This window comes from Phodopus roborovskii, unplaced genomic scaffold (genome assembly GCF_943737965.1).
Source record: "Phodopus roborovskii unplaced genomic scaffold, PHOROB, whole genome shotgun sequence".
Classification (NCBI taxonomy): domain Eukaryota; kingdom Metazoa; phylum Chordata; class Mammalia; order Rodentia; family Cricetidae; genus Phodopus; species Phodopus roborovskii.
In genome coordinates this window covers 25,140,245-25,167,997 of record NW_026126410.1, presented here as the reverse complement: position 1 = coordinate 25,167,997, position 27,753 = coordinate 25,140,245, and positions in this window count along the sequence as shown.

The window sequence follows — 27,753 nt, the reverse complement described above, 5'->3', positions numbered from 1 at the left end:
TGATAGAGATCTGGGAAACCTAGTGTAAGAGTTCTGAGCATGTAATAGTGACATAATAATTGTGTAAAAACCAGTGAAGGAATGAGGAATAATATCCCCACTCAATCTCTCAGGCAGAGTGAATTTCTTCTTCAATTTAGTCCCTCAAAGAATTAGGTAAAGTTCACTGCATAGAAATGATCATCTACTTTATTCATCCTACTGACTCAAATGATAATCTCTCCTGAAAACAAACTCACACATATGTTTAGAAATAATATTACATCTGGGAACCTCCTGCTTCAGTCAAGGTAAGGTGTTAAAGCAACCATCACATATACAAGGTCAGGCTAAGCCAGGAGGCAGAGCACTTCAGTAAACAGATAAAGTGAACAGAGCTCAACACTGTCCATTTATACACCTTTTCCTTCATTTTTGAAATATAAGTGCTGCAACAGTGATATTATTTCTGGAGACTCTAAATTTTTTATTGTCAGTTTCCATTTAGATATATATATTATCAGACAGGATTGCATAAGTAAAATATCCATTTATCAATATATGTAAACATATACTCATGTTCACATTCTCTAATAAAGGGCATAATTTTAAAACTGGAAGATAGTATTGAATAAAATGAAAATAAACATATTGTGTTTCATACACAGTCAATGGTTTAGTACCAAAAATAAATGCTGATTTGCTTAGACTTCTAAAAGTTTGATGTCAAATTTCTTCACATTCCAATCCCAGATTTTTTTTTCTTTAACATGGCACTCTCGAAATTTCAACAGCTACCAAACTTCCCATGAAGCTTATGGTTTTCATTAGCTTTGTGAGATTCATTTATGCATATGGGGAAAATGACTTGAGAAAGTCATTAACTTAAGACAAAAACTTAGCCTAGTCAGGTTCTCTTGCAAGAACAAAGGGGGTATGGGCCAGCTCCAATGCCTAGAATGGTAATGCAGAAATTACATTCATCTGAGAGTAAATCTGGCAGCAATCTAACCAGAAATAAAGGAATTTAAATAAACTGTCCCTTTCCCCCAAAATAACCATTTCAATCCTATGAGATACCAAGAAACTTAAGAATGTCAAAATATCTTCCAAAGAGGCACATCATGGTAGTGACAGAAAAATATTTATACTTTTTTATCCCTTTAAAGAATCCTGGTAGCACACGGCATCGATGTTTGTTTGGAAATAAGATGAAAGACACTCTTGGCAGGAATATTGTTGAAATCTTTCCAGAATGTACTTTTGTTATCAATGGAACAACAGAACTGGGTCTTTTCTCAGTTTTACAAAGGGGTTGTGCATTCATGTATTCACAGGTCTGTGTCAAATCAAATAAAATATCTTAACATTGTCAGAAGCCATCTCTTCCTCTTGAACCTCCCCAACATTGCATGGAATAGAATGAAAGATAAACCATATGATAGCTGTGTGTGTCCATAATGTCTATTATAATATGGCTCTTATGAATATTACTTTGTGTATTATCTGCAACTTAATTATTTACACTCAGAATTCAGTCAGGGGTAACTTGTCATTGTTAGTATGTAGAAACATTCCTTTACTGTGCAGAAGATACATCATGTAATAAAAGTTGATTATTGAGTTTCCAGTGAGATCCCACTACCCTGCAAAACCTTCTCAAGTTCCAGCCCAGCCCTCGTCCTCTTCTGCCGGCTATTGGCCAGAGGTGAGTCTGGGCCCAATCGGGGCTGCCTGTCCCCTTCAACCTCTTTTCCCCCCTCCCCCGCCTGAACTCCCTGGATTGGCCCCTGATCCTGCTGCTCCTGTCTCCGGTCCCCTTTGAGAGCACCCTTGGAGCTCTGATACACCCCCACCCATCCCAACCTCCAGCCTACCCCCCCTACCCTGTGCCCTACCCCACCTACAGTCCTGCCGCTCTGGTTGAGCACTGGGACAGAGGGTGGAGCCAACAGTCCAGCCTACTTCGGAGACCTCTTGGAGCAACTCCGAACAAAGGAGACCTGACTATCCACGTGGGACCACCTGTAATTTCCACCGGCTTGGTCCCTGACCCCGCCTCCAGTCCTCTGCTGGAGTCCCAGGCCCCTCCCAGAGATCCGCCTATCTCTGCGGGTCCACTTGGAGTTCCTGCAGGCAAGATCCTTGACCCACAAATCCGGGCCCCTGCCAAAGAACTAGGTCTCAGCTGGAGAGCGCCAGTTTCCAGTGAGATCCCACTACCCTGCAAAACCTCCTCAAGTTCCAGTCCAGCCCTCGTCCTCTTCTGCCGGCTATTGGCCAGAGAGAAGCCTCCTAGAGAGCTTGGACCACACAGAGATACAGACATTGAATCGTTGATCCACATAAGCCCATCTGGGAAGGACCATAGAGAGAGGGAAGAGACACCACCAACACCTACAGGAAGAAATTATGGGAAGAAGGCAATACAAGAGAACACCTAACAACAGAAAGACAAACATGACACCACCAGAATCTAGGGAATCTACACCAACTAGAATGGAACACAACAACAAAGCAGAGGAAGCAGAAGGGTACGACTTAAAAATCACCATCACAAAAATGATAGAGGCCCTCAAAGAAGATATGAGAAAATCCCTTAAAGAAATAGAGGAAAAAAACAAACAAAAAAGTGGAAGAAATGAACAAATTCCTTAAGGAAAGTACAGAAAGCCAAGAAAAAACAATTAACCAGGTGAAGGAAACGGTTCAAGATTTGAAAACCGAAATTGAGAAAATAAAGGCAACACAAATGGAGGAAAGCTGGAAATTGAAAAGCTGGGCAAAAAATCGGAAACCACGGACACAAGCATAAACCAATAGAATTCAAGAGATGGAAGAGAGAATCTCAGGCGCAGAAGATAAACTAGAAGAAATAGATTCATCGACCAAAGAAAACCATAAATCCAACAAATCCGTAACACACAATATCCAGGAAATGTGGGACACCATGAAAAGGCCAAACCTAAGAATAATAGGCATAGAGGAAGGTGAGGAAGCCCAGCTCAAAGGTGCCGAAAACATATTCAACAAAATCATCGAGGAAAACTTTCCAAATCTGAAGAAGGACATGCCCATGAAAGTACAAGAAGCATACCGAACCCCAAATAGGCTGGACCAAAGAAAAAAGACCCCTTGACATATAATAATCAAAACACCTAGCATACAGAATAAAGAAAAAATATTAAGAGCAGCGAAGGAAAAAGGACAGGTAACATATAAAGGCAGACCTATCAAAATTACACCTGACTTCTCCATGGAAACCCTCAAGGCCAGAAGGTCCTGGATAGATGTTCTAAAAGTATTAAGAGAACACGGATGCCAGCCTAGGCTACTATATCCAGCAAAACTCTCAGTCAATATAGATGGAGAGAACAAGATATTCAATGACAAAACCAGATTTTCCCAATATGTATCTACAAATCCAGCCCTACAGAAAGTATTGGAAGGAAAATTCCAACCCAAGGAAGGTAACTACGCCCACAAAAATGTAGGCAACAGATAATCCAACTACACCAGAAACCTAGGGTGAAGCAGAACAAATATATTCACAATACCACTGCCAACAACAAACCTAAATCAAACAACCATCAACAATCAATGGTCCTTACTCACCCTCAACATTAATGGTCTTAACTCACCTATAAAAAGACACAGATTAACAGAATGGATACGAAGACAGAATCCATCCTTCTGCTGCATACAAGAAACACATCTTAGCTCCAAAGATAGACATTACCTCAGGGTAAAGGGTTGGGAAAAGATTTTCCAATCAAATGGAAATAAGAAGCAAGCAGGCGTAGCTATCCTAATATCTAACAAGCTAGACTTCAAACCAAAACTAGTCAAAAGAGATGAAGACGGTCATTTCATATTCATCTCAGGAGAAATCCATCAACACAAAGTCTCAATTCTGAACATCTATGCCCCTAATACAAAGCCACCCACATTCGTAAAAGAAACACTACTAAAACTCAAAGCTCATATAAAACCTCACACACTTATAGTGGGAGACTTCAATACACCACTCTCAACACTAGACAGGACCACAAATCAGAAACTCAACAAAGAAACAAAAGAATTAACAGAAGTTATGTCTCAACTGGGGCTAACAGACATCTATAGAACATTCCATCCAAAGACAAAAGAATATACCTTCTTCTCTGCTCCACATGGAACCTTCTCTAAAATCGACCACATACTAGGAGACATAACAAACCTCAACAGATACAAGAGAATAGAAATAGTCCCCTGTATCTTATCGGACCACCATGCTTTAAAATTGGAATTCAACAACAATACAAATAGCAGAAAACCTGCAAACTCATGGAAACTTAACAATGTGCAATTGCACCACTCCTGGGTCAAAGAAGAAATAAAGAAAGAAATTAAAGACTTTCTAATATTCAACGAGAATGTGGATACAACATACCCCAACTTATGGGACACCTTGAAAGCAGTGCTACGAGGGAAGTTCATTGCACTAAGTGCCCATATGAAGAAAACAGAGGATAGTCACATAAATGAATTAACAGCACAACTGAAAACCTTAGAACAGAGAGAAGCGAATTCACCCCGCAGGAGCAGACGCCAGGAAATAATCAACTTGAGGGCTGAAATCAACAAAATAGAAACCAGGAAAACAATACAAAACATCAATGCAACAAAGAGTTGGTTTTTTGAGAAAATCAACAAGATTGATAAACCTTTATCCAAATTAACGAAAAAGCAGAGACAGAACATTCAAATTAACAAAATCAGAAACGAAATGGGGAACATAACAACAGACACAGAGGAAATCCAGACAATTTTCAGGTCATACTTCGAAAATCTGTATTCCACAAAAATTGAAAATTCAAAGGAAATGGACAAGTTTCTGGATAACTATCACTTACCAAAATTAAATCAAGAACAGACAAACAACTTAAATAGACCTATAACCCGAAATGAAATAGAAGCAGTCATCGAAAGCCTTCCAACCAAAAAAAGTCCAGGACCAGATGGATTCAGTGCAGAATTCTACTAGACATTCAAGGAAGAACTAATACCACTACTCCTCAAACTGTTCCACAAGATAGAAACAGAAGGTTCATTGCCAAACTCTTTTTATGAGGCCACAATAACTTTGGTACCCAAACCTCACAAAGACACAACTAAGAAAGAAAACTACAGACCAATATCCCTGATGAACATCGATGCAAAAATACTCAATAAAATAATGGCAAACCGAATTCAAAAATACATCAGAGAAATCATCCACCATGATCAAGTAGGCTTCATACCTGGATTGCAGGGATGGTTTAACATACGAAAATCTATCAACGTGATCCACCATATAAACAAACGGAAAAAGAAAAACCATATGATTATCTCCCTAGATGCAGAAAAAGCCTTCGATAAAATTCAACACCCTTTCATGATAAAGGTATTAGAGAGGTCAGGGATAACAGGAACATACCTAAACATAATAAGAGCAATATACAGTAAACCAACTGCCAACATCAAACTGAATGGAGAGAAACTTAAGCCAATTCCTCTAAAATCAGGAACAAGACAAGGCTGTCCTCTCTCTCCATATCTCTTCAATATCATACTAGAAGTTCTAGCTAATGCTATAAGACAACAAAAGGAGATCAAAGGCATCCAAATTGGAAAGGAAGAAGTCAAACTGTCTCTATTTGCAGATGATATGATAGTTTACATAAGTGACCCAATAAACTCTACCAGGGAACTCCTACAGCTGATAAACACCTTCAGCAAACTAGCAGGATACAAGATAAACTCAAAAAAATCAGTAGCCCTATTTTTTTCAGACGACAAAGAGGCAGAGAAAGAAATCAGAGAAACATCACCCTTTACAATAGCCACAAGCAACATAAAGTATCTTGGTGTAACGCTTACCAAACAAGTAAAAGATCTATATAATAAGAACTTTGTGACTCTAAAGAAAGAAATTAAAGAAGATACCAGAAAATGGAAAGACCTCCCATGCTCTTGGATAGGTAGGATGAACATAGTAAAAATGGCAATCTTACCAAAAGCAATCTACAGATTCAATGCAATCCCCATTAAAATCCCACCACAATTCTTCACCGACCTTGAAAGGATAATAATCAACTTTATATGGAAAAACAAAAGACCCAGGATAGCCAAAACAACCCTATACAATAAAAGAACATCAGGAGGCATCACCATTCCTGACTTTAAGCTCTACTACAGAGCTATAGTTCTGAAAACAGCCTGGTATTGGCATAAAAATAGACAGGTAGACCAATGGAATCGAATTGAAAATCCTGATATTAATCCACGCACCTATGAACACCTGATTTTCGACAAAACAGCTAAAATTATACAATGGGGCAAAGACAGCATCTTCAACAAATGGTGCTGGCACAATTGGATGAGGGTGTGTAGAAGACTGCAGATAGACCCATGTCTGTCGCCATGCACAAAACTCAAGTCCAAATGGATCAAAGACCTCAACATCAATCCAGCCACATTGAACCTCTTAGAAGAGAAAGTAGGAGGTACCCTTGAACAAATTGGTATAGGAGACCGCTTCTTGAACATAACTCCAGGGGCACAGACACTGAAAGAAACAATTAATAAATGGGACCTCTTCAAACTTAGAAGCTTCTGTAAGGCAAAGGACACAGTTGACAAGACCAAACGGCAGCCCACTGACTGGGAAAAGATTTTCACTAATCCTATATCCGACAAAGGGCTGATCTCCAAAATATACAAAGAACTCAAGAAACTAGTCAACAAAACACCAAATAACCCTATTAAAAAATGGGGTACAGAACTGAAGAACGAATTCTCAATGGAGGAAATCAAAAAGGCTGAAAGACACTTAAGAAAATGCTCCACATCCTTAGCTATCAGGGAAATGCAAATCAAAACAACTTTGAGATACCATCTTACCCCTGCCAGAATGGCTAAAATTAGAAACACCAGTGATGACTTATGTTGGAGAGGATGTGGAGAAAGTGGAACACTCCTCCACTGCTGGTGGGAGTGCAAACTCATACAGCCACTTTGGAGATCAGTATGGCCGTTCCTCAGGAAAATGGGAATTAGTTTACCACAGGACCCGGCAATCCACCTCTTAGGCATATACCCAAAGGATTCACATCAATGCAACAAAGACATCTGTTCAACTATGTTCATAGCAGCACTATTTGTAATAGCAAGAACCTGGAAGCAACCTAGATGCCCTTCAATTGAAGAATGGTTAATGAAGATGTGGCACATCTACACAATGGAATACTACTCTGCAGAAAAAAATAATGGTTTCTTGAAATTCGCAGGCAAGTGGATGGCACTTGAAGAAACCATCCTGAATGAGGTAACCCAGTCACAAAAAGAGGAACACAGTATGTACTCACTCATATATGGATTTTAGACCTAGATCAAATGATCACCAGCCTATAATTCACATCACCAGAGGAACTAGGATACAAGTTGTATTCTAAGAGATTCATATAAAGTCCCTCACAGAACTGGGAAGGGACAAGTCCCCCAGACCTCAGGTATAGTGGGGGAGGACAGCTAATGGAGAGAGAAGTAGGAGAAAATGAGAGGGAGGAGATGAAGGCATGTGCGACCAGGAGGATTGAGCCTGGTTAGGAATGGAAAATAGGAAAGAGAGAGAGAGAGAGAGAGACAGAGAGAGAGAACATAAAAGAGGGAGCCAATATTGGTTTGAAGATAAAGTTGAACACAAAGAAAGGTCGAGGGAACTACAAGACTGCTCCCAACTAACAATCTCAGCTTCCGTGGAAAGGCTATCATAAATGCCCTTCCCGGAGAGTGAGATCAACAACTAACTTCTCCATGGAGTCCTCAACTAATGCCTGTTGAAAACAGGAGCAAACACCCATACATAAACACTGAGTCAAACTAGAACCCAGAAGCAGATGGAGAGGACAAGACCATGCGGTAGAAGTACATAGAGACAGCTTACCTGAACAAGGAGGAGTTAAGGGCCACTAGACTGATAGCTGGGAAGCCAACAGGGGTCTGACTCGGACCCCCCTGAATATGGGTCTCAGCCAGAAGGTCTGAGCAGTCTAAGAGACCTCAGACAGTGGAGCCAGGATGTATCCCTGGTGCACAAAAGGACTTTGCAAACATATCCCCCATGGAGGGATAACTGCCTTATTCTAGAGATAGGAGAGAAGCCCTAGTCCCTACTTCACAGGACCTGTCAGATCTACATGACCCCAACTGGATGGCATTCCCCTACATATTGTATTGTGGTGGGGGGTTGGGAGGGGAGGGTGTTTAGAGTGCATGGGAGAGGGTAGAGAGGGCAAAAGGGAGGGAAGGAGGGAGGGAGGGCTTGGGGGGAGGGAGGGAGGGAGGGAGGGAGGGAGAGGGAACCGGGATCGACATGTAAAATAAAAAAAAAAAAAAAAAAAAAAAAACGCTTTGACTCCAAAATTTAAGTTGAAGAACAAGTTACTGGGGAAAAGTATTTCTATTTTTGTTTCCACAGAAAATGAAAAGATGTGGATTCCTTCCAGACTAATGTGGTTTGATCACACCAGACCGCCTGAAACAGAGTACAAGCTGATCCTACATTCCAAACAGCTGGAAAAAACAGCCCTACAGACTACAGCTAGGATATCTGAATCTTCTTCAAATCCCCCAAGACAGCGCCCCTTACCAGCAGGAAGTAGTTTGGAAAGAACGACGCCCAAATTCCCAAATATTGTGTATAAATGTTTGTTTTCATTTAATTGGACTTTGTTATATAAAATTAAATAAAAAATACTCTATATGCATAAAAAAAAAGTTGATTATTTGTTAAGTATTTTTTACATACATAGCACTTCGAGTGCTTTACATAACTTGGTTTCCCATGATGCTCACAGTGAGTAAAATACCATTGTTAATGACTGTATTTTGCAGGGAGAGAATAAAGCTGACAGGGAATTTTAGCTAACCCCTCTGGGTTGTGCTGTGGAAAAAGTGGAGCCAGATTTAAGTACAGCTATCAGATTCTTCTCTACAGCCTTCATCATGTCATTCTTTATAGCTGAAAATGAAGACTTTTATATTAGCATCTCTTCATTAGGAAGCAATTGGCCTATTAGATGGTTCTTTATTTGAGGTGCTGGAGATTTAACCCAAGATGTATTTTGTTTTGCTGGCTTTGTTGCTTTTATTAAAAAAAAAAAAAAAACATAGTAAGCTAGCACTCTACCAATGAGCTATATCTTTCTTTGCTTCTTTCCATTTTGCATTCATTTTTGAGCTTATAACATAATTACATCATTTTCCTTTTTTCTTCCCTCCCTCCAAAACCTCCCAGTAACCCTGCTTGATCTCTTTCAAATCCACAAGCTTTTTTAATAATTGTTGTCATAAGCATATGTATGTATTTATGATTGCATGTATGTATTATGTATTTCTAAATATAACCCATAAAGTTTGTATAATGTTACTTGTAAGCATTTTTTAAATAAACATGCAGCAACATCCTAGCCTCAATTTCTTTTTGTACACATGTGAGCTACTTTATAGTTTTAGAAGTTCAGTTACTAGTTGAAGATTAAACATAAGTCATCTATTTTCAATACTCTGTTTAATGTGGATCCTAGGGCCTAGGAACTATTGGCGGTAGAATCAAATACATGTTCTAATGAGGGGCATACTCAGACATACATTGCAAATACTGACAATGCCTCTTTCTACATTTTGTTCAAGAATAAGTGAGTTGATACGTTCAGACCCTGATCAGTTGCCTAGTACATAATATTTAGGAAAAGGTCACTCCCATAATTAACTTCAACAAAAATTCTCTGAATTTCATGTTTAGTTTCCTACAAATATAACATATCATCTTACCCCACAAAGCTTTTTCACTTATATATTCATTACCAGCATAATGTAAGAAATCTATCTCCCTTACTTCTATCTTTATTTCTATCTCCCTTACTTCCTGTCTTCCTCCTCATAATTATTCTCCCCTACCATTGAAATCTATATGTTTTAAGTCACCTATATTTTATTAATCAATGAATAATGGTAATACAGGAAATAGACCATTTCCAATGGGTTTCTCCTAATTCTTTTCCATCTCCCCTCCTTGATATCAGTGTCAGAAATGCTTAATCATATTAATTTCTATATATTTTTATCAAAATAATTTCTTAGTTAAATGTTATGGTACATATATTTAATAGGAGTATTTGGGAGGTAGATACAGGTACATCTGAGAAGTGTTGAAGCCAGCTAGACTGCACAATGAGTCCAGTCAAGTCTGGAGTACATAGTGAAATCCTGTCTTTTAAAAATGCCTTTTCTTATTTTTTAAGAAGTAATGTAATTTTTAAAATGCAAACATGCAATTTTCTAATTGTGTTGATATGGCAACCTGAGAACTACAAAGGAAAGTATGTTTCATTTTTCTCATGTAGCCATATTCATTGTCTTAGTAAAGTTTTTCTTGCTGTGATAAAAACACTATGACCAAAAGCAAATTATGGGTTTATTTCATATTCAGTTTGGAGTCCATCATCTAGAAAAGTCATAGCATGAACTCAAGGAAGGAACCTGGAGGCAAGAACGAATGTAGAAGTCATAAAAGAGTTCTGCTTACTGGCTTCTTCAGCATATTTTCTTATACCATCAGTGTTGTGGAATATTACTGTGTTACATTTGTTTATGTTGAGGGAACTTACTTTAACTATATTAAGGTATTTTACATTTGTTCATGCTGTATTTGTTTAAGTATGTAAAGATGTGTTGCTGTTTTACATTGCCTGCCTAAAGTACCTTACTGGTCTAATAAAAAGCTAAATGGCCAATAGCCAGACAGAGGCAGGGTAGGCTGAGCTGATGGGCAGAGAAAGTATGTAGGACCACCTCTCCAGGGGTAGTGCCATGCCCCATAGCTTGGACCCTTCTGTATCAATTATTAATCAAGAAATGACCCACAGACTTGCCTATAGGCCAATCGGGTGAAGACATTTCCTCATCTGAGGTTCCCTCTTCTCAACAACTCTAGCTTTTGTCCAACTAACAGAAAGAGAGAGAGAGATTTAAAAAAGTACATATAAAGAAATTTCCAGATTTTTCTTTGTTGTATAGACACAATATGAAATCACTGTAGTTTGTTCTATTCGGTTTGCCTTGAGGAAAAGTCATTTGCTTGTACTGATAACACTCTGAGACACTTTAATGACAGATGGCATTGGGAAGATCTTAATCACCTCACTGCAATGAGAAGAGTGCCATGCACCTGTGAAGGTCTAATAGCAATGAGACAGAATGCCACCTAACTTGTAATTAAGATACTAGCATCGCTTGACTATCACCTATCATGTGTTTTGGGGTTTTGTTTAATTAATTATTTTGATTTCTCAATTCCATCACCCTGGTTGTATAATTTTTATTCTTCTGTCATTTCATTATAATTTTTGGCTCACAACTGACTCCCAGCGCTATATTTGGAAATTCTGCTTCTATGTGAATAGGAATTTGAGATTCATTCTTCTTAAGGTCAAAGGAAAGAAATATCTGCAGCTAAGTTAGTGCAATTGCCAAAGTAGAAATATGAAATGAAAAGCAGGGAAAGCATCCAAAAAATGAGAATGGAAAAAGAATTAAAATGCAGACAATTGGAAGATGTCTAGTTTCATCTATCTATGATGTGTAATTCCTACCTTTGCCATGGGTTTCCAATCCTGCTTCTCCTTCTTTCTCTTTCTCTCTCACCCCCTCACTCTCCCCTTCTCTCTCTCTCTCTCTCTCTCCCTCTCTCTCTGTGGATGATTGTCTGTGTGTTGCATAATTAAAGAATGCAGTAGATAAACAAGAGTGAGTTGAATGTTAAACCTGATTTTCGTGAGTGGGCAGTGAAGAACTCAGTTTGTACAACTGTAAGGAAGGCTTTGTGTAGGCTTTCCTCATGGTAGATGAAAAAGCAAAAGATAAGATCACAAGAAGCAGAGGTTTCACCACATCCAGATGAAAACTTGAGAAGTACTTGGCAGCTCCAGCAAAAAAGCAGCACTGCAGGGCACAGGCAGATGTCCAAATTGTCTAAACAGTCAGCCTGTCCCACCACTGTGGACTCAAAGCACCCATTAAGGTCTGGTCCACAGCAGTCTCCACCAAGTGCCAACGTCCATAGAGAAACATGGCTATTTACGAATCAGTTCTTAGTAACCACTGCACTAATGAGATGCTCCTTTACCAGTCAAGTGAGATTTGGGGACAGAGAAGTTGGCTTAGTATAGAAAAATATAAAAATAGTTTATTCAATACGTTCTTTAAAAGGCACTCTGTGTGTCAACTATCAAGTTCCCCACCACCACCAAAATGTTGGCATGGTATTGGAAACTGTGTGTGTGAGGTACTGACATTAATTGTGGAACCATAGCCCTAAGGAAATGATAAAGCCCTCCAACTTTAAGAAATTCTTGCCTAGATTCCAATAAGACACTTGCAATCTATATTCCAGTTCTACTGTGCCCACCATATAGTCATTCTATCTGACCAAATTCAATCTGTAAAACACTGGGAAAGACCTTATGTTTGTGCAGATAAATCTCTTCATGAAAGTGTTAGTATTTCTGGCAATCATTGCTCAATTTTTCAGATTATGTTAGAATTTCTATTTATTAAACCTCTGCATCCCTTAAACAGTCACTCCTAATTTGATACTCTCAAAGCCAAAAGCTATGGTGGTTCATTAATTTGCAATTGGTGTTATGCAAATGTTCTCTGTAACTTCTGTTCCTTCCACAGATTGCTTTCTGAGTTGCATTCCAACTAGCAGAAGCAATTAATTATACTTAGTTCTTGGTTAGTCTTTGCAAATAGCTTCCCAAATTAGCACTAAGATGATATGTACACATCTTTGACTCAATGAAGTGTGGTTTATAAAAACATTTCTTCATCCATTTAATCATTAAGACATCACGTATGGGCACACACTTAAGAGGCAATGTGAACATCCCAGGACTATGAAGGCATGGCTTATTTGACATTACAGTCTAGTGGAGATAGCATGCAACTAGTGTGCATGTACAGAAGGCAATGTGTACTTCAGAAAAGAGCTAATGAAAAGGGAGGATAGTCATCTCGACTTGAAGGGAAAGAGTGGTCATTTCTACAAATCAACAATTCCTAGAAAGCCATTTAACAAATAACATATACAGCTAACATGTCATTCACCAACTTCTGACCAGGTGACAAGCAAAAATTTATGAGTCCCTTATAGTCTTTATCTTCTATATGTTCACAAGCACATAGTGAACTCATGGTTTGTAAAATGACCTCAGGAAAAATAAAATGTATTCTCTTCCTAGCTTCTCTTCAGCAAACTCTCAGGCTTCTGCTCTTTGTGTTTCTCCTCTACGTTAGAGTCTTGTAGAATGAGACTATCCAGTGCATAGTTGGTGCCCATCCTACTTTAGAAAGGAAACCAATCAAGCTGATAGATTTCATACCTTTTACATGATACAATTAGATTCAAGAGATTCATTTTTATATCCCATTTCTCTTGACTGCTATTCTTCCACAAATGCATCCTTAATGTCATCTGTATGGAATCTAAAAGTATACCTTATGTATTCGTGGTGAAACAGCATTTTCCTCTCATATTTTTGAGTCCTTGGAAAAATTAGGAAAAGAGAATTCCTATAGAATTAATTGTTAATGAAACCCTTTAAAAGGATTGTTAGTGTTTTGAATGTAGGATCAGCTTGTACTCTGTTTCAGGTGGTCTGGCTTGATCAAACCACATTAGTCTGGAAGGAATCCACATCTTTTCATTTTCTGTGGAAACAAAAATAGATATCCTTTTCCCCAGGAACTTGTCCTTGAACTTAAATTTTGGAGTCAAAGCATTTTTTTTAATTTAATTTATTATTTTACATGCCAATCCCAGTTCCCTCTCCCTCCCTCCCTCCCTCTCTCCATCCCTCCTCCTTCCCTCCCTTTTACCCTCTCTGCCCTCTCACATGCACTCTAACCACCCTCCCCTCCCATCCCCCCACCCCAATTCCATATGTAGGGGAATGCCATCCAGTTGGGGTCATGTAGGTCTGACAGGTCATGTGAAGTAGGGACTAGGGCTTCTCTCCTGTCTCTAGATTAAGGCAGTTATCCCTCCATGGGGGATGTGTTCTCAAAGTCCTTTTGTGCACCAGGTATACATCTGGACAAAGCAGCCTTATATACTGCAGCCAGGATTTCTGCATCTTCTTCGAATCCCCCATGACAGCGCCCGTTACCAGCAGGAAGTAGTTTGGAAAGAACAACGCCCAAACTCCCAAATATTGTCTATAAATGTTTGTTTTCATTTAAATGGACTTGGTTATATAAAATAAATAAAAAAAGAAAAAAAAAAAAGAAAATCAGTCATTTATACTTTAGGAAAGTAAAAAAGAAAAAAAAAAAAAAAAAAAAAAAAAAAAAGGATTGTTACATGTTCCAAATGTGAAGATTCTACTTCATGGTACTGTTTTTTATGTAATCATCAATTTTTAATTAAGTTTTTATTAGTTTTATTATCCATGTACAATGGCACATCCCTTCAATCTTCCCAAATAGAGAGCTGTGGCAAAAGGGTTTCTGAGAATTTTGGGCCAGAATGTGCTACTTAGTGAGTTCTAAGCATCAAGGGATGGCTAGCAAGATCGTGCCTCAAAAAAAAAAAAAAAGACAAATATTTAAGACAGAAAATATGTTATCAAATAAATAGAACATTTCCACTTAGATTAATGTGATTATTTGTGGTAGAAAATATCCCATAAAGATATAAATATAAAATTATCTTCATGAGGTTTATGAGAACTGGTAAGTTGGAAGAAGTTATATTCTGTTTTCTATTAGAAATGAACCACTTAGTAAGTAGCAGGTAGAATTTGTCTCGTTTTAAGTTAAATTGTAATATCTAATGATGAGACTACAGATTTTAGTCTCTATATGATTACACCCAAATATAATAATTGTTTAATAATAGAAGAATAGAAAGATTATGTGGCTGACATAATCAAAAGAAACATTTAAAATCATCTCCCAGGAAACTATGAATAAAAAAGCATTGATAGACTCTTTTATTTTGTTTGTTTGTCTGTTTGTTTGTTTGTTTGTTTGTTTGAGACAAGGTTTCTTTGTGTAGCTCTGGCTTTCCTGGCACTCACTCTGTAGCCCAGGCTGGCTTCAAACTCAGAGATCCACCTGCTTCTGCCTCCTTAGTGCTTTAATTAAGTCTGCACTATCACCACCCAGCTTCTACTTTCATATTTCAAAAACAGGAGAAGTCCATTAAAATCATTTTCATAGGCATAAAACTATTATACCATTTCCAACAGGGTGCAACAATAAAATGACACTAACAAACCACAATCAATAGGAATGCTCAACTGTTCATAAAGGTTTTCCCAGTAACAAATAATAATTGGCATTAAGTAACCCTTTAGTGGCCCTCACACACCAAGTATGTGTATATGTGAATGTTTTATATATTTCACAAGCCAAGTTCATGTCTTTGGTATGATGTTGAAAACATGGCTAACACAAACTGACTTCTGATCAAATAGAAATGATGTTATATAGGGCAAGTTCTGTTAGTAACAAAGACAATGGTAGCATTAAGTATGTATAGGAATGGGAAAAATATGTCCTTTTTAATTTTCTTCCTATATCTCCCAGAGGAAATATGTTGATTCTTGGTACAATTAGGTTCCACAAGAATTCTGCTCTAAAGACCTGTGGCTATAGTTTTACTTCCAGGAACTATTACAATAATATTTTTAATTATGAAGCTTTTGCTTAAGATGCTCAGGGTGTAACATCGCCCATCACCAATTAAAATGTCATTATCATAAACAATAATAACTACAGCCACATAAAGCACTGCATGGGAACAGCACAGCATACTAAACACAAGCACCGGACAAGGAGATGGGCCCCTGCTATGGTGCTCCATGAAATGTATAGACACATGGTCTCATCCTCAATTTCAGAAACACATCCAAATCATCATTAGTTTATGAAGCATATTGTTCATTGCCCTGTGTTCTCTGTCCATAGGAACACTGATCTTATATTTGGGGGCAGGGCTTACCAGGCATTCATAATTTTTTCAAGGTAGAGCTTGAAGTCAAACTGCTAGGTACCAATTACAATAGCTAACAGAATTGCTGATAAGATTTCTGACTACCTGCAAATGCTGTGGGGCTTTACCAATTCCATGTTCTTGTTCACATCCTACTGATCATAAGGAAGAGCAAATTGCCTGTACCTCTTAAAATTCCATGGGAGACTCTGAACAAACAAAAACCAAACAAAAAACAAAGTTGATTCTTCTAGTGGAGAAATTTCTGTGCAATGAGTAAATTAAAGATTTTAGTTATGTGTCAAATAATTCACATAACCTTGCCCACAAACCCAGTGTGCTGTCAGAGTTCACATTTTGTTAGGAATGTGTTTTCTTTGAGATTGTTCCTTGTACACAGTTCTAGATTAGTGATTTCCTTATAAAATGGCAAATGTAATTTTCTTCATAAAGAGAAAAAAAAAGTTTCACTGAAATCAGTCCTATGTATTATAAGGTAAGCAAGCTCTAAAAGCATCATTTGGGGAACTTTCACAAAATAAACACCATGTGCATACACCACCTGATGGATGAATTGAATTATAAAATTGCAGTAACAGAAACTTCCCTGGAAGCTTCAAGTCTACTGTACTAGCATCCTCAAGGAAGGTGACTACTGGGCTTTTGTCTTTAATCCTCCCAGGGCTTCTTTGTTTCAGCCTCTGATGTTCAGCTGATGCTGCAGGAAGCATCGGTCCTTCACTGACATCGCTGTATCACTTTAAGCGAGTATGTCACAACTTGAGCATATTAAGTTTTATGCTGCTGTTACAATCTTTTGCATGCCCTTTTGTGCCCAAGGATTTCCATTTCTTTTTTGGGGGGGATGTTTTATTGTATAATTTAAGTCTGCCTTATGTCTACTCCCCATTATGTAACTATACCATCTCCCCACAATAGTCATTAAGACACCTAAATATGGTTCATGCCCACTTGTTCACTTAATCCAGCCAAGTACTTGACATTTATGAAACAGCCTCTTACTGACATAACTTCAAAGCTAGACATCTGTCAATTGTATAATTGATAATTGACATATGATCTTTGAAAAGTTATGAGGTGGGCTGGGGAGAAAGCTCAGTAAGTAAAGTTCTTTCTGAACAAATATGAGAACCAGAATTTGATCCCCCAACTCCTCATTAAAAACTCACGGTGAAGACTGATAGCTGGGAAGCCAGCAGGGGACTGCCTCGGGCCTCCCTGAATATGGGTCTCAGCCAGAAGGACTGAGCAGTCTGAGAGAACTCAGACAGTGGAGCCAGGATGTATCCCTGGTGCACAAAAGGACTTTGCAAACATATCCCCCATGGAGGGATAACTGCCTTATTCTAGAGACAGGAGAGAAGCCCTAGTCCCTACTTCACAAGACCTGTCACATCTACATGACCCCAACTGGATGGCATTCCCCTACATATGGAATTGTGGTGGGGGGGAGGGGAGGGGAGGGTGTTTAGAGTGCATGTGAGAGGGCAGAGAGGGTAAAAGGGAGGGAAGGGGGGAGGGAGGACTGAAGGGGAGGGAGGGAGGGAGGGAGGGAGAGGGAACTGGGATCGACATGTAAAATAATAAATTAAAAAAAATGCTTTGACTCCAAAATTTAACTTGAAGAACAAGTTACTGGGGAAAAGGATTTCTATTTTTGTTTCCACAGAAAATGAAAAGATGTGAATTCCTTCCAGACTAATGTGGTTTGATCACGCCAGACCGCCTGAAACAGAGTACAAGCTGATCCTACATTCAAAACAGCTGGACAAAACAGCCCTACAGACTACAGCTAGGATATCTGAAACTTCTTCGAATCCCCCAAGACAGCGCCCCTTACCAGCAGGAAGTAGTTTGGAAAGAACGACGCCCAAATTCCCAAATATTGTGTATAAATGTTTGTCTTCATTTAATTGGACTTTGTTATATAAAATTAAATAAATAAATAAAAAAAGAAAAAAATGGAAAAAAAAAACTCATGGTGATGGTGCAAGGCTTTCATCCCAGCATTCGGGAGGAAGAGGCAGGCAGATCCCTGCGATCTTGAGGCCAACATGCTCTACAAAGTGAGTTGAAGTACACCTAGCTATACACAGAGAAACCCTTCTCAAAAGTAAAAGCAAAACAACAACAAAAATGGATTATCATTAAGTAAATATAAATTGTTATTGTACATTAAATTGTAACATTTAAAACGTTGCAGTTTCTACTGTCAGAGCTACACAAAAATCAGAAATTACAGCAACTGAGTAAGGAATTTAGTATCTTTTCACGTACAAATAGAGATCTTTAGTCTTCTTTTATGTGTAGGCCTATGGTTGAATGACTAGACCATAGACTTTGCCAGTATTCAGCTTTAGTAAATGTAATCAGATGGTCTCCCAAGATAGCTGGCTTAATTTACAAAGCCATTAATGGCATATATAAATCCCATGCATTTAATATTGTTGTAACATTTATTTTCAGTTTTTGAAAGAATTAACCAACATTTTAACATTGAAGTTTATTTGTTCTCTTTTACTTTTGTGTAGGTATATTTGTGCATATATGTGAGCATGTTTGTACATGTGTGTACATTGAGCAGATGTGTAGATAACAGAAATTTTAACCGTTCAGGTTGTTCCTCAGGATCAATCTACATTTCTGTTTAAAAAAGACAGGTCTGAACATCACTGATTACACTGCAATGGATGGCCTGCAATCCCCAGGCATCCCATTTTCTCCTTTCAAGCACTGAGAATACACCATGACTGGCTTTTCCAGGTGGGCTCTGTGGACCAAGCACTTTAAGCACTTCACTATCAGCCCTCCCTACCCCAGTTTCACTTTAATATTACTTTACTTTAACTTAATTAATACCTTCATTACTAAACATGTTGAGCAACTTTCTCTGCATTTTGTGCACTTGAGCTTCTTACTTTGTAAAGTTCCCATTCAATGCATTATCCCCTTTTCAGAAATAAAAGTGAGTTGATTGTATTTTTCCTAATGAGTAAACAGAGTCATTTGCAAGCACCTGAAATGAACTATTTCTCAGGTACAGGTGGTACTGACCTAATCTCCCACTCCAAAGCTTGTCCTGATTCCTCATTGGTGACTTTATATGAGTAGAAGCAATCAATTTTAAAACATCCTTTTTTGTGAAGCCTTTACGTCTCCTACTAAGTGTGTTCGTGGCCATTTGAGAAATATTTATCACCTCTCAAATCACAGAGACAGTATCCTTTGTTATCTTTTAGAAGATGTATTGTTCTACTTTTCCACTTAGATTTTCAATCCACTGAGACATGATCTCTTCTTAACCATTTGAGACAGGGCTTGAGTTTAACTTTTTTCCATATGGAAATACAACTGACTTGAAAACAGGTATTGGAGAACTATCCTTCCATGCTGGCAGTGAGGCAATGCTTTATCATAATCTGGCTGAGCGCTTCTGAACAACTGTGCTTCAGTCTTTGATCCTCGCGTCGTCCACTTTCTTAGCCCTGATATACTATGAAGTGTGGTTCCCACCCGGCTGCTTTGCGAGACTCACCAATTCATTTTCCCCTGGCCTTTTAATTTGTCTTTTAATTAAGAAGCAGCTTCTCACTGGGCAAGTGGCATACGCCTTTAATCCCAGTACTCAGGAGGCCAAGGTACGCAGATCTCTGTGAGTTCAAGGCCAGCCTGGTATATAGTTCCAGGACAGCCTCCAAAGCCACAGAGAAACCCCGTCTCGAAAACCAGAAACCAAACCAAACCAAACAAACAAAAAAATAGCTTGTAAATGAATCCTATAATTGTAATTTTATTACTGGAATTCCATTGATTTGGGTATGTTAGACATTGTCCCACTGATGAATCATCTAGTTAGTAAACAAAGCATCATTCTCCAAGTGCTTATTCTTTTTTAATTTCTCTCTTGCCTAGTCATTTTGTCTGGAAATGTGCTTATTTCATTCAATTTGTTTCTAGGCCTAGATATATTTTCAAAGAAACTCTATTAAAAGTTGTCATTATAAGGCTTTTTTTTTTTCAAATTTTGTATGTATTTCTAAATCAATCTGATGTTTGCATTGCAGACATTTTTTATTCTCTTCCCACACTTTCCTGTTTATTTATTTGGCCCCATTGAAAGGGCCAAACTCCTGAGGGCTGGCTTAATAGGAGAGGGGTAATATCATTTTGTCTCAATTCTTTCAAAGGGAAGCTTCCAATATTTAACCACTAAATTAGATGCTTGCTATCGGTTTCTGTTGAGACCTTTTGGAAAATTAAAGAGTTTCCTTTTATTACTGAAGTGCTACGATTTTATATAATGAAAAGATGTTGAATTTTACTAAATATTTTTGTCTACATTTACAGTGATAATGTCACATTGTACTTTGCTTAACAAACAACAAATTATCGACCAATGTACTGTTATTCTACCATTCTTAGAATTTGCTGAATAAATAGACCACATGTTTTTCTTCCATTTACACAGGATGTTCAAATACAAACAAAAATTTCATTATAAGAAGAGTAAAACTTTACACAAAAATTACCTTTTTTTCAGGCACATCTGACTCTTTCATGCAGCTTGCTACCTTCCCAGACAGAGGACCATTTCACTTGTTTCCATTTCCTGCTAGGTACTCCATCAGAGCAGCCATGATACTTCACATTTGTCTTTGTCTCATATCATATGTAATCAAGAAACTTGCTGTGAATATCTTGATATGGCAAGGACTATACTTCTATTTTATAAATTCTTATCAGCATATTTATTTGTATTTGTATAAAATAACATTTGTTGTAGAAAAATAAATGACTTTTTAAATTGGTTATTTAAATATTGACCAAGTAAACTGTTTTTTAATTACATACATGAAGCATTAATGAAAGTTTTAGTGTCATAAAGAAAAAGTTACCCAGACTCCTCAGCTCCCATGATTCGTCAAATTGTCAGCAGTTTCTTCCAAACGACCAGCTTGTATGGCAAGTCTCAAAAAACATAAATGTGGTTTACAGAATAAGACATCACATAAATATGTACAGGCTTAATACCCTATGAACAGCCGCACCAATCTTTCAGACAAGATAATTTACTCCTGCAACTCCTATTACAGGAGTTGACTGGATTTGATGCCATCTCCACCAGAAGGGATATAAGTACGTAAAATAAACACAGTCAAAATATGGCTGATGCCCAAATTCCCAAATATTGTGTATAAATGTTTGTTTTCATTTAATTGGACTGTGTTATATAAAATTAAATAAAAAAGGGGGGGAAAAACAAAGATGATAAAAAATATATATATGGCTGATGAAGTCACAGACCAAAGTGGTATGTTTAGTTCATGTGATTCCTCATCACACTACCTAATAAGCATCTATGTATAGATGGTAAATACAACTGAGGCCAGGTACAGACTAGCAATAAATGCAGTAGTGGACTCAGGGTAGCTCAAAGTACTGAGAATAAGTGATGGTTGAATGCTCAGACCTAAACAAGGCATTTATGTCACTTCCTCTATGGCCCAGGGAAGGACTTGGAAGAAGGAGCAGGGAAAATAAAAATGTAAGAGCTGGAAGATAAAGAGAGGTGCTCTAAGTTGCCACCTTCTGGCTAGAACAAGCCATTGAAATCATGAATTCAGCAGTGGTTGCCATCAATAAAACAAAAAGACAAGCTTGTGGAAAAGGAAATTATAGAGAGCAGGAGGTGAGAGGAATAAGAATTCATTGTATACTGTGTATGAAAATATCACAGTACAAATTTAATTAATTTTTAAAGCATTTCATTCTTTTTCTGTATATCTATAACTTAACAACAGAATTTGGAATTGGTAAAGCTATATACAAAAGCTATCATGTGAATGTACTTAAGTAACAACAGGTTTGCTGTATCATCTAGGTTAAATACATAAAGTCAACAATAATAAGAAACCAAATGAATTTAAAAGCAAGCATTAATAATTTTATAGTCACCACATATTAAAAGCATGCACAGCCACTCCCTTTATCCATGTTATTAAGATTCAACAAGTGAAACCTAAAATTGACAAAAGAACTCACCTTGACCAATAATGTGAACCCTGTGATAGGTTCACAATACTAAGTTTATATGATTAATTCAGCTAAACTTTCTTATTTTGACCTTTGTAGTGCTTTGCTCTCTTCATTTTCTAAAATTCTAGTAGAATTAATAATCTATTTTACTCATACCATTAAAAATATTTGATTAACAATCAAAGTGAGCAAGAATTAAGAAACTCAACTGCCCAGTGATTGGAACTTCTGTGGATTCTCACTTCTGTCATCTGGCATGGATTAACACCTAAGAAACAAGGAGGATTGGGACCCATGAACTTTCCCTTGGTATCAGATCCAAAGTACACCATGGCTCAGGATTATGGAGTCTTAAAGTCTAATGAAGGTGTCTCTCTCAGGTGCTTCTTTATTATCGATGATAAAGGTATCCTTTGACAGATCACTATAAATGATTTTCCTGTTGGTCAATCTGTGGATGAGATTCTGAGACTAGTCCTGGCCTTCCAGTTCACTAACAAATATGGTGAAGTGTGCCCAGCTGGCTGGAAACCTGGTAGTGATACCATCAAGCCTGATGTCCAAAAGAGAAAAGAATATTTCTCTAAGCAGAAGGGAGCACTTGGAGCCATTTTTCTGCCAGGCTGCACCAGAAGGAAATATCTTATACTCTGTTCATGCTTAAACACAAAACAATATGTGTGATCCAAAACATGCCTGGTTCCTACAGCACTGGGGCGGTTAGCCTTTCTTCCACTATTGGGAATGGCCTGAGCTGTGTTGTTGGTAAACTGTCTGATATACCTGTCACAGAAATCAACCTGTTCTTTTTTTAGTATCTATTAAACTTGAACCCTGAAAAAAAAACTATTTGATTAGTGGCTAGAGTAGTGGCTCTGAGATTAAGAGTATATACTGTTCTTGCAAACGACTTGAATTTGGGTTCTTGGATCCACACTTGGTGCCTCAAACAACTGAAAACTCCACTCTAGAGAATTCAATATCCCTGGTCTCCGGGAACGCCTGCAGTCACATGCACATAAGCCCACACAAACACACATGTATATGGTTAAAAGTAATAATAAATCTAAAATCAAAGTTCAGTCAAGTAGGATTTTAAAATTTGAATTATATCCTCTTTCAAGCATTGTTGGTTGATTTTTGCTTAATTTTGCTTCTCTTCCTTATTCTTCAATAATTTTATACATGTATACATGTATCATGATCATATCTATCCCCTATTCCCTCACTCCAAATCTCTCCCATCTCTCCCAACACACAACTCCCCTACCACCATGTACTCTTTATTTTTTGTACAACCAACTGTTCTCAAGAAGCAAGCAATGTTTATGTTCACATGTAATAAGATCATCCACTTTGACATTCTTTCTGCCCATTCTCCAGTGTTTTTTCCTAAGCCTTGAAGGAGGATGTTGATATAGAGGATACATTACTTCTGAGTACCCACAGACCCTTATTCTCACTGATTTGAAGAGTATTAATCACTAGTTGATACAATTAGAAGCTTCTCATAGCAAGATGGAGAGTAGCACAAACTCACAGCTATAAAAATAAACACTTAGAAAGTGGTCTGAAAACATGACCATTTGTCAAACATGAGCTACTTGTTGTGATAGAAGCTTCACCCTAGCCCCTGTCATCCATATACTCAGAGTCTGGGAATGTCATGGTGGAAGTTCCACCAAATCCCACCTCGGCTATGACCCCCCCAAACCCTGCTGTACCTCAGAAAGTCTACCAAATTATTTCCCCTCCCGCCGAGATGCTGAATACCACTCCCACAGGGTATTTATCCTGCACCCCCCCCCAGAAAACAGATGTGTGATTTTATGGTCTGTCTTTCCCATTTTCTCCATAGGGGCTGGAAGGGGCTGGGAGAATTGTATCCATTATACAATTTTAAACTCAGCTTGGTTTGGTCTGATTTGGATTGCTACATTGACAGAGAGGCTTATGGGTGCAGAAAGTTTTCACTAGTGTTCCCCTCTGCCCTTATGAATTTGACCATGACTACAAGTTTGATCGTATTCACAGTACATGTATGAATTTCCTTCTATGAAGTGGTTATTTACCCCTCACAAACTACCTTTTCATTATTGTACCAGTAGTATATCTTACCTGGAAACCTGGTATTATAACATGAAGGATCCTGAACTGGGCAAGACCTTACAGTATTTTCTAGCTCCAAAGATACTGCATAGCACCTTCTGGCACTATAAAAGAGGGTGCTCATGGATGATTTCTCTATGACTACAATAAAATTATGTGAAGGTTCCAGGCCTCATGAAGATATGGTGGGCAATGCATGGCACCATCAATGGCCTTACTATTTTTGGTACATAAGAGGCCTTCATGACCAATAATTCTTAGGGAAGTAACTCATGCCTGGCACTGAGATTTTCATTTAATTATCTCTGTCTTCTGGGAACACTAATGTGTTCACTAATGTGAGTACTTCTGCTGAAATTCCTTTTTAAACCTATATTTTTAATTATTTTACACACTAGTGGGATTTTATAATGTTTCTTCATACACCCTTAGTTTTACTGAATCTGCCCCTATATCTCTTTTATTCTCCTTCCCTGTTCCAATTCATGCTTAAACACTAAGGCCCCATGTTACGAGTAGTGTTTTTCCTTCCGCTGGTGGTCTTGTCCCGCCACCACGCCAGCCCCAAATAACACACCAAAACTCTGTATTTGATATAATTCTGTTGGCCAGTTACTTGTTTCTTATTGGCTAGCTCTGTCTTAAGTATTAACCCATTTTTATTAATCTAATTATTTCCACGTGGTCTCATCTTACCGGAAAGAGAGGCCGCCAGCATTCTGCTCTCTCCGTCTCTCCATCTTGACTCATCCATACTACTTCCTCTTTCCTCCTTGTCACCTTGTCCCTCCTATCTTCCTTTCCTATAGTCCAACAGTGCTTTATTCATTAACCAGTATGAGCAACATATTTACAGAATGACATCTCCCATCAGCCCCAATATTTACACAATCCAATTCATTTTATCTTGTGCTCTGCTATCTCCTAATACAATTTACAATTTTTATTGTGTCACTAAACCATAGTTTGTGGTTAAATACCATTTTAAGGTTTATGTGACTTTTGTTTATGCTGCAGTGGTTTAAATCTGTAGTGTCTATCTAAACCACCTGATGGTCTATTGAAGAGCTGAATGGCCAATAGCAAGGGAGAAGCAAGGATAGGCAGGATTGACAGGCAGAGAGAATAAATAGGAGAACTGAGGAAGAACGGAGCAAGAGAACAAGGAGAGGAGAACATCAGGGTCCAGACACCTAGTAACCCAGCCAACCACAGAGTAAGAGTAAAAGTAAGATTTACAAAAGAAAAAGATAAAAGCCCAGAGGCAAAAAGCAGACAGGTTAATCTAGTTAAGAAAAAATAACTGACAAGAAACAAGGCAAGCTAAGGTCAGGCATTCATAACTAAGAATAAGACTGTGTGTGATTTATTTGGGAGCTGGGTAGTGGACCCTCCAAAAAGCCAAGAGAATAAAACAATGCACAAAAGTAGTTTTCCTCTTAGATTTTTACACACATTTCATTTGGTTAATGCTTTTCTGCTCCATCACTCCACTGTCCCAACCACTATTTACCTGCTTGCATCCCTCTGTTTCCAAAGTTACCTCTCATCTAACTTTTTGAGTTTTAACAAGTGACACTGTACTCACTACTGAGCAGTCAGTGTAAAGTCGACCAAGTATAAGTCTTTAGCATGGAATATAATTCAGGGAGAAGGCAAATCCATTATCAATCTTTGCTATCTCAACATCCTGATGATGAAATTGCCCATGCTAAATCCATTAGCTTCAATGAACAAAAATGTAGGACTTCACTCTTAACCATATCTAATTTAAAGCATTCTTCATTACCTTTTAGGTTTAGAATCCACACTTGAAAATACTATAATTATTTCAATAATGGAAGTAAAATTTTCTAAGATTTAAGAGATAAAACAACATTAACATCAAAATCAGAAATACTTCAAAAGAAGTCTTATCATTAAAGGAATTAAGTTTGTTTTACTGATTTGCTCTCAAAATCTTTGTGTATATGTTACCTCTTGCTCATTACAAACTTACTAATAGAATACATAAGAAAACTCTTATTTAAAGATTTGTTTCTATTTATATTAATGCTTTCTGTGATAGGTTTAGAATGTGACTTCAGAAATATCTTATTAAAAACTTGTAGTGTGTTTCATAGCCTTGTGTTATCTACTGAATAATCTTGGGTATGGTTTGATTTTCTTCCTGTTAAATTAATCACAAATTACCTTCAGGTTGCAAATGGAACAAAAATGATCCACATTTAAAATCTTTGATTAAGCAAAATTTCTATAAAGCTCAACCTAGAAACTTGACTTCCCCCAAAACATAGGGTATATCAATTTCCACCATGACTCCCAAAATTACATAGTCATCTGTATACTCCAACTGTCCCTGTGTGGACTCTTCAGTATTTCAACACACATTAATTATTTATTTGATATACCGGGAAAGCTTCATACCTATCTCTTTAAAAAAATCAAACATCATAAAACAAACTATATGGTTCTCTATGCAAGTCCTATTGTTTTGGTGGATACAACTTGATTATGAAGTTAGAATAGGAAGCCTTACTGGGAATTCCATTTTCTAAACTGCAGTTTTAAAAGTGTATAAGTAAAATTATTTATTAACTAACCAGTATTACTTAAGCCTGCATGAGTCATCCCTTAAACAGTTCAGAAAATTCGAACAAGATCCTATCCTAGATATTGTCTCTGCTGCAAGGGCAAGAGCAGCGCCAATGGGATGTGGGTTTAGAAGTAGACTTCAGCCAGTTTTACTCCCAGGAAGGGCAGGAGCACATAATCAAATGCAGAAGCTATCACAGAAACCATCAATAAACCATCCTGATTTATTTTTAAGTGTAGTGGAGAGATGTTTTCAATTCTGGAGTTTGTACATTTCCTAGAAAGTGAGACTTATAGAAGCAAACATGACACATTATAGCCTTTTAGAGAGTAGTTGACTAAATCCTTCAAATAAATTATTATAACTTATAATTTATCCGAAATAAAATCTTAAACTGATTTGAATCCAAAAATAATTCACATATTTTCTCTTTCATTGAAGTTTCCTCTTTATACATAGTGACAAGAGCTCAATATATTCTTTTTTTTACTAGAACTGTTTTTATAAGGTGCATATATATTTCTTTGTGCAAGAACAGTATTTATATAAATACTAACTATAAATATCAAATTTTAAAGTCATAGAATTTTAAGATATACTAAATTTATACTAACTACAAATATCAAATTTTAAAGTCACAGAATTTTAAGATGTACTAAATTTATCAATCAAATATTTAAAAGTTGCTTTCTAAAGTTAGGGAATATATATATATTCAATAGAATAGAATCTGTTACAAAGAATAAGAGAAACAAAACACAGAAAAATATTCCTGGAAGTCCTGCTCATTTCTTGAAGTGGGGAGAAGGGATATGAGGGGCAGGGAGGAGTGGAAGGAGGGGAAATTGCAGTCTTGGTGTAATGGATGAAAGAAGAATAGAATAAAAAAAATTAAGAGAAGAAATAATTCTCAATGGATTTAGTTGTAAAT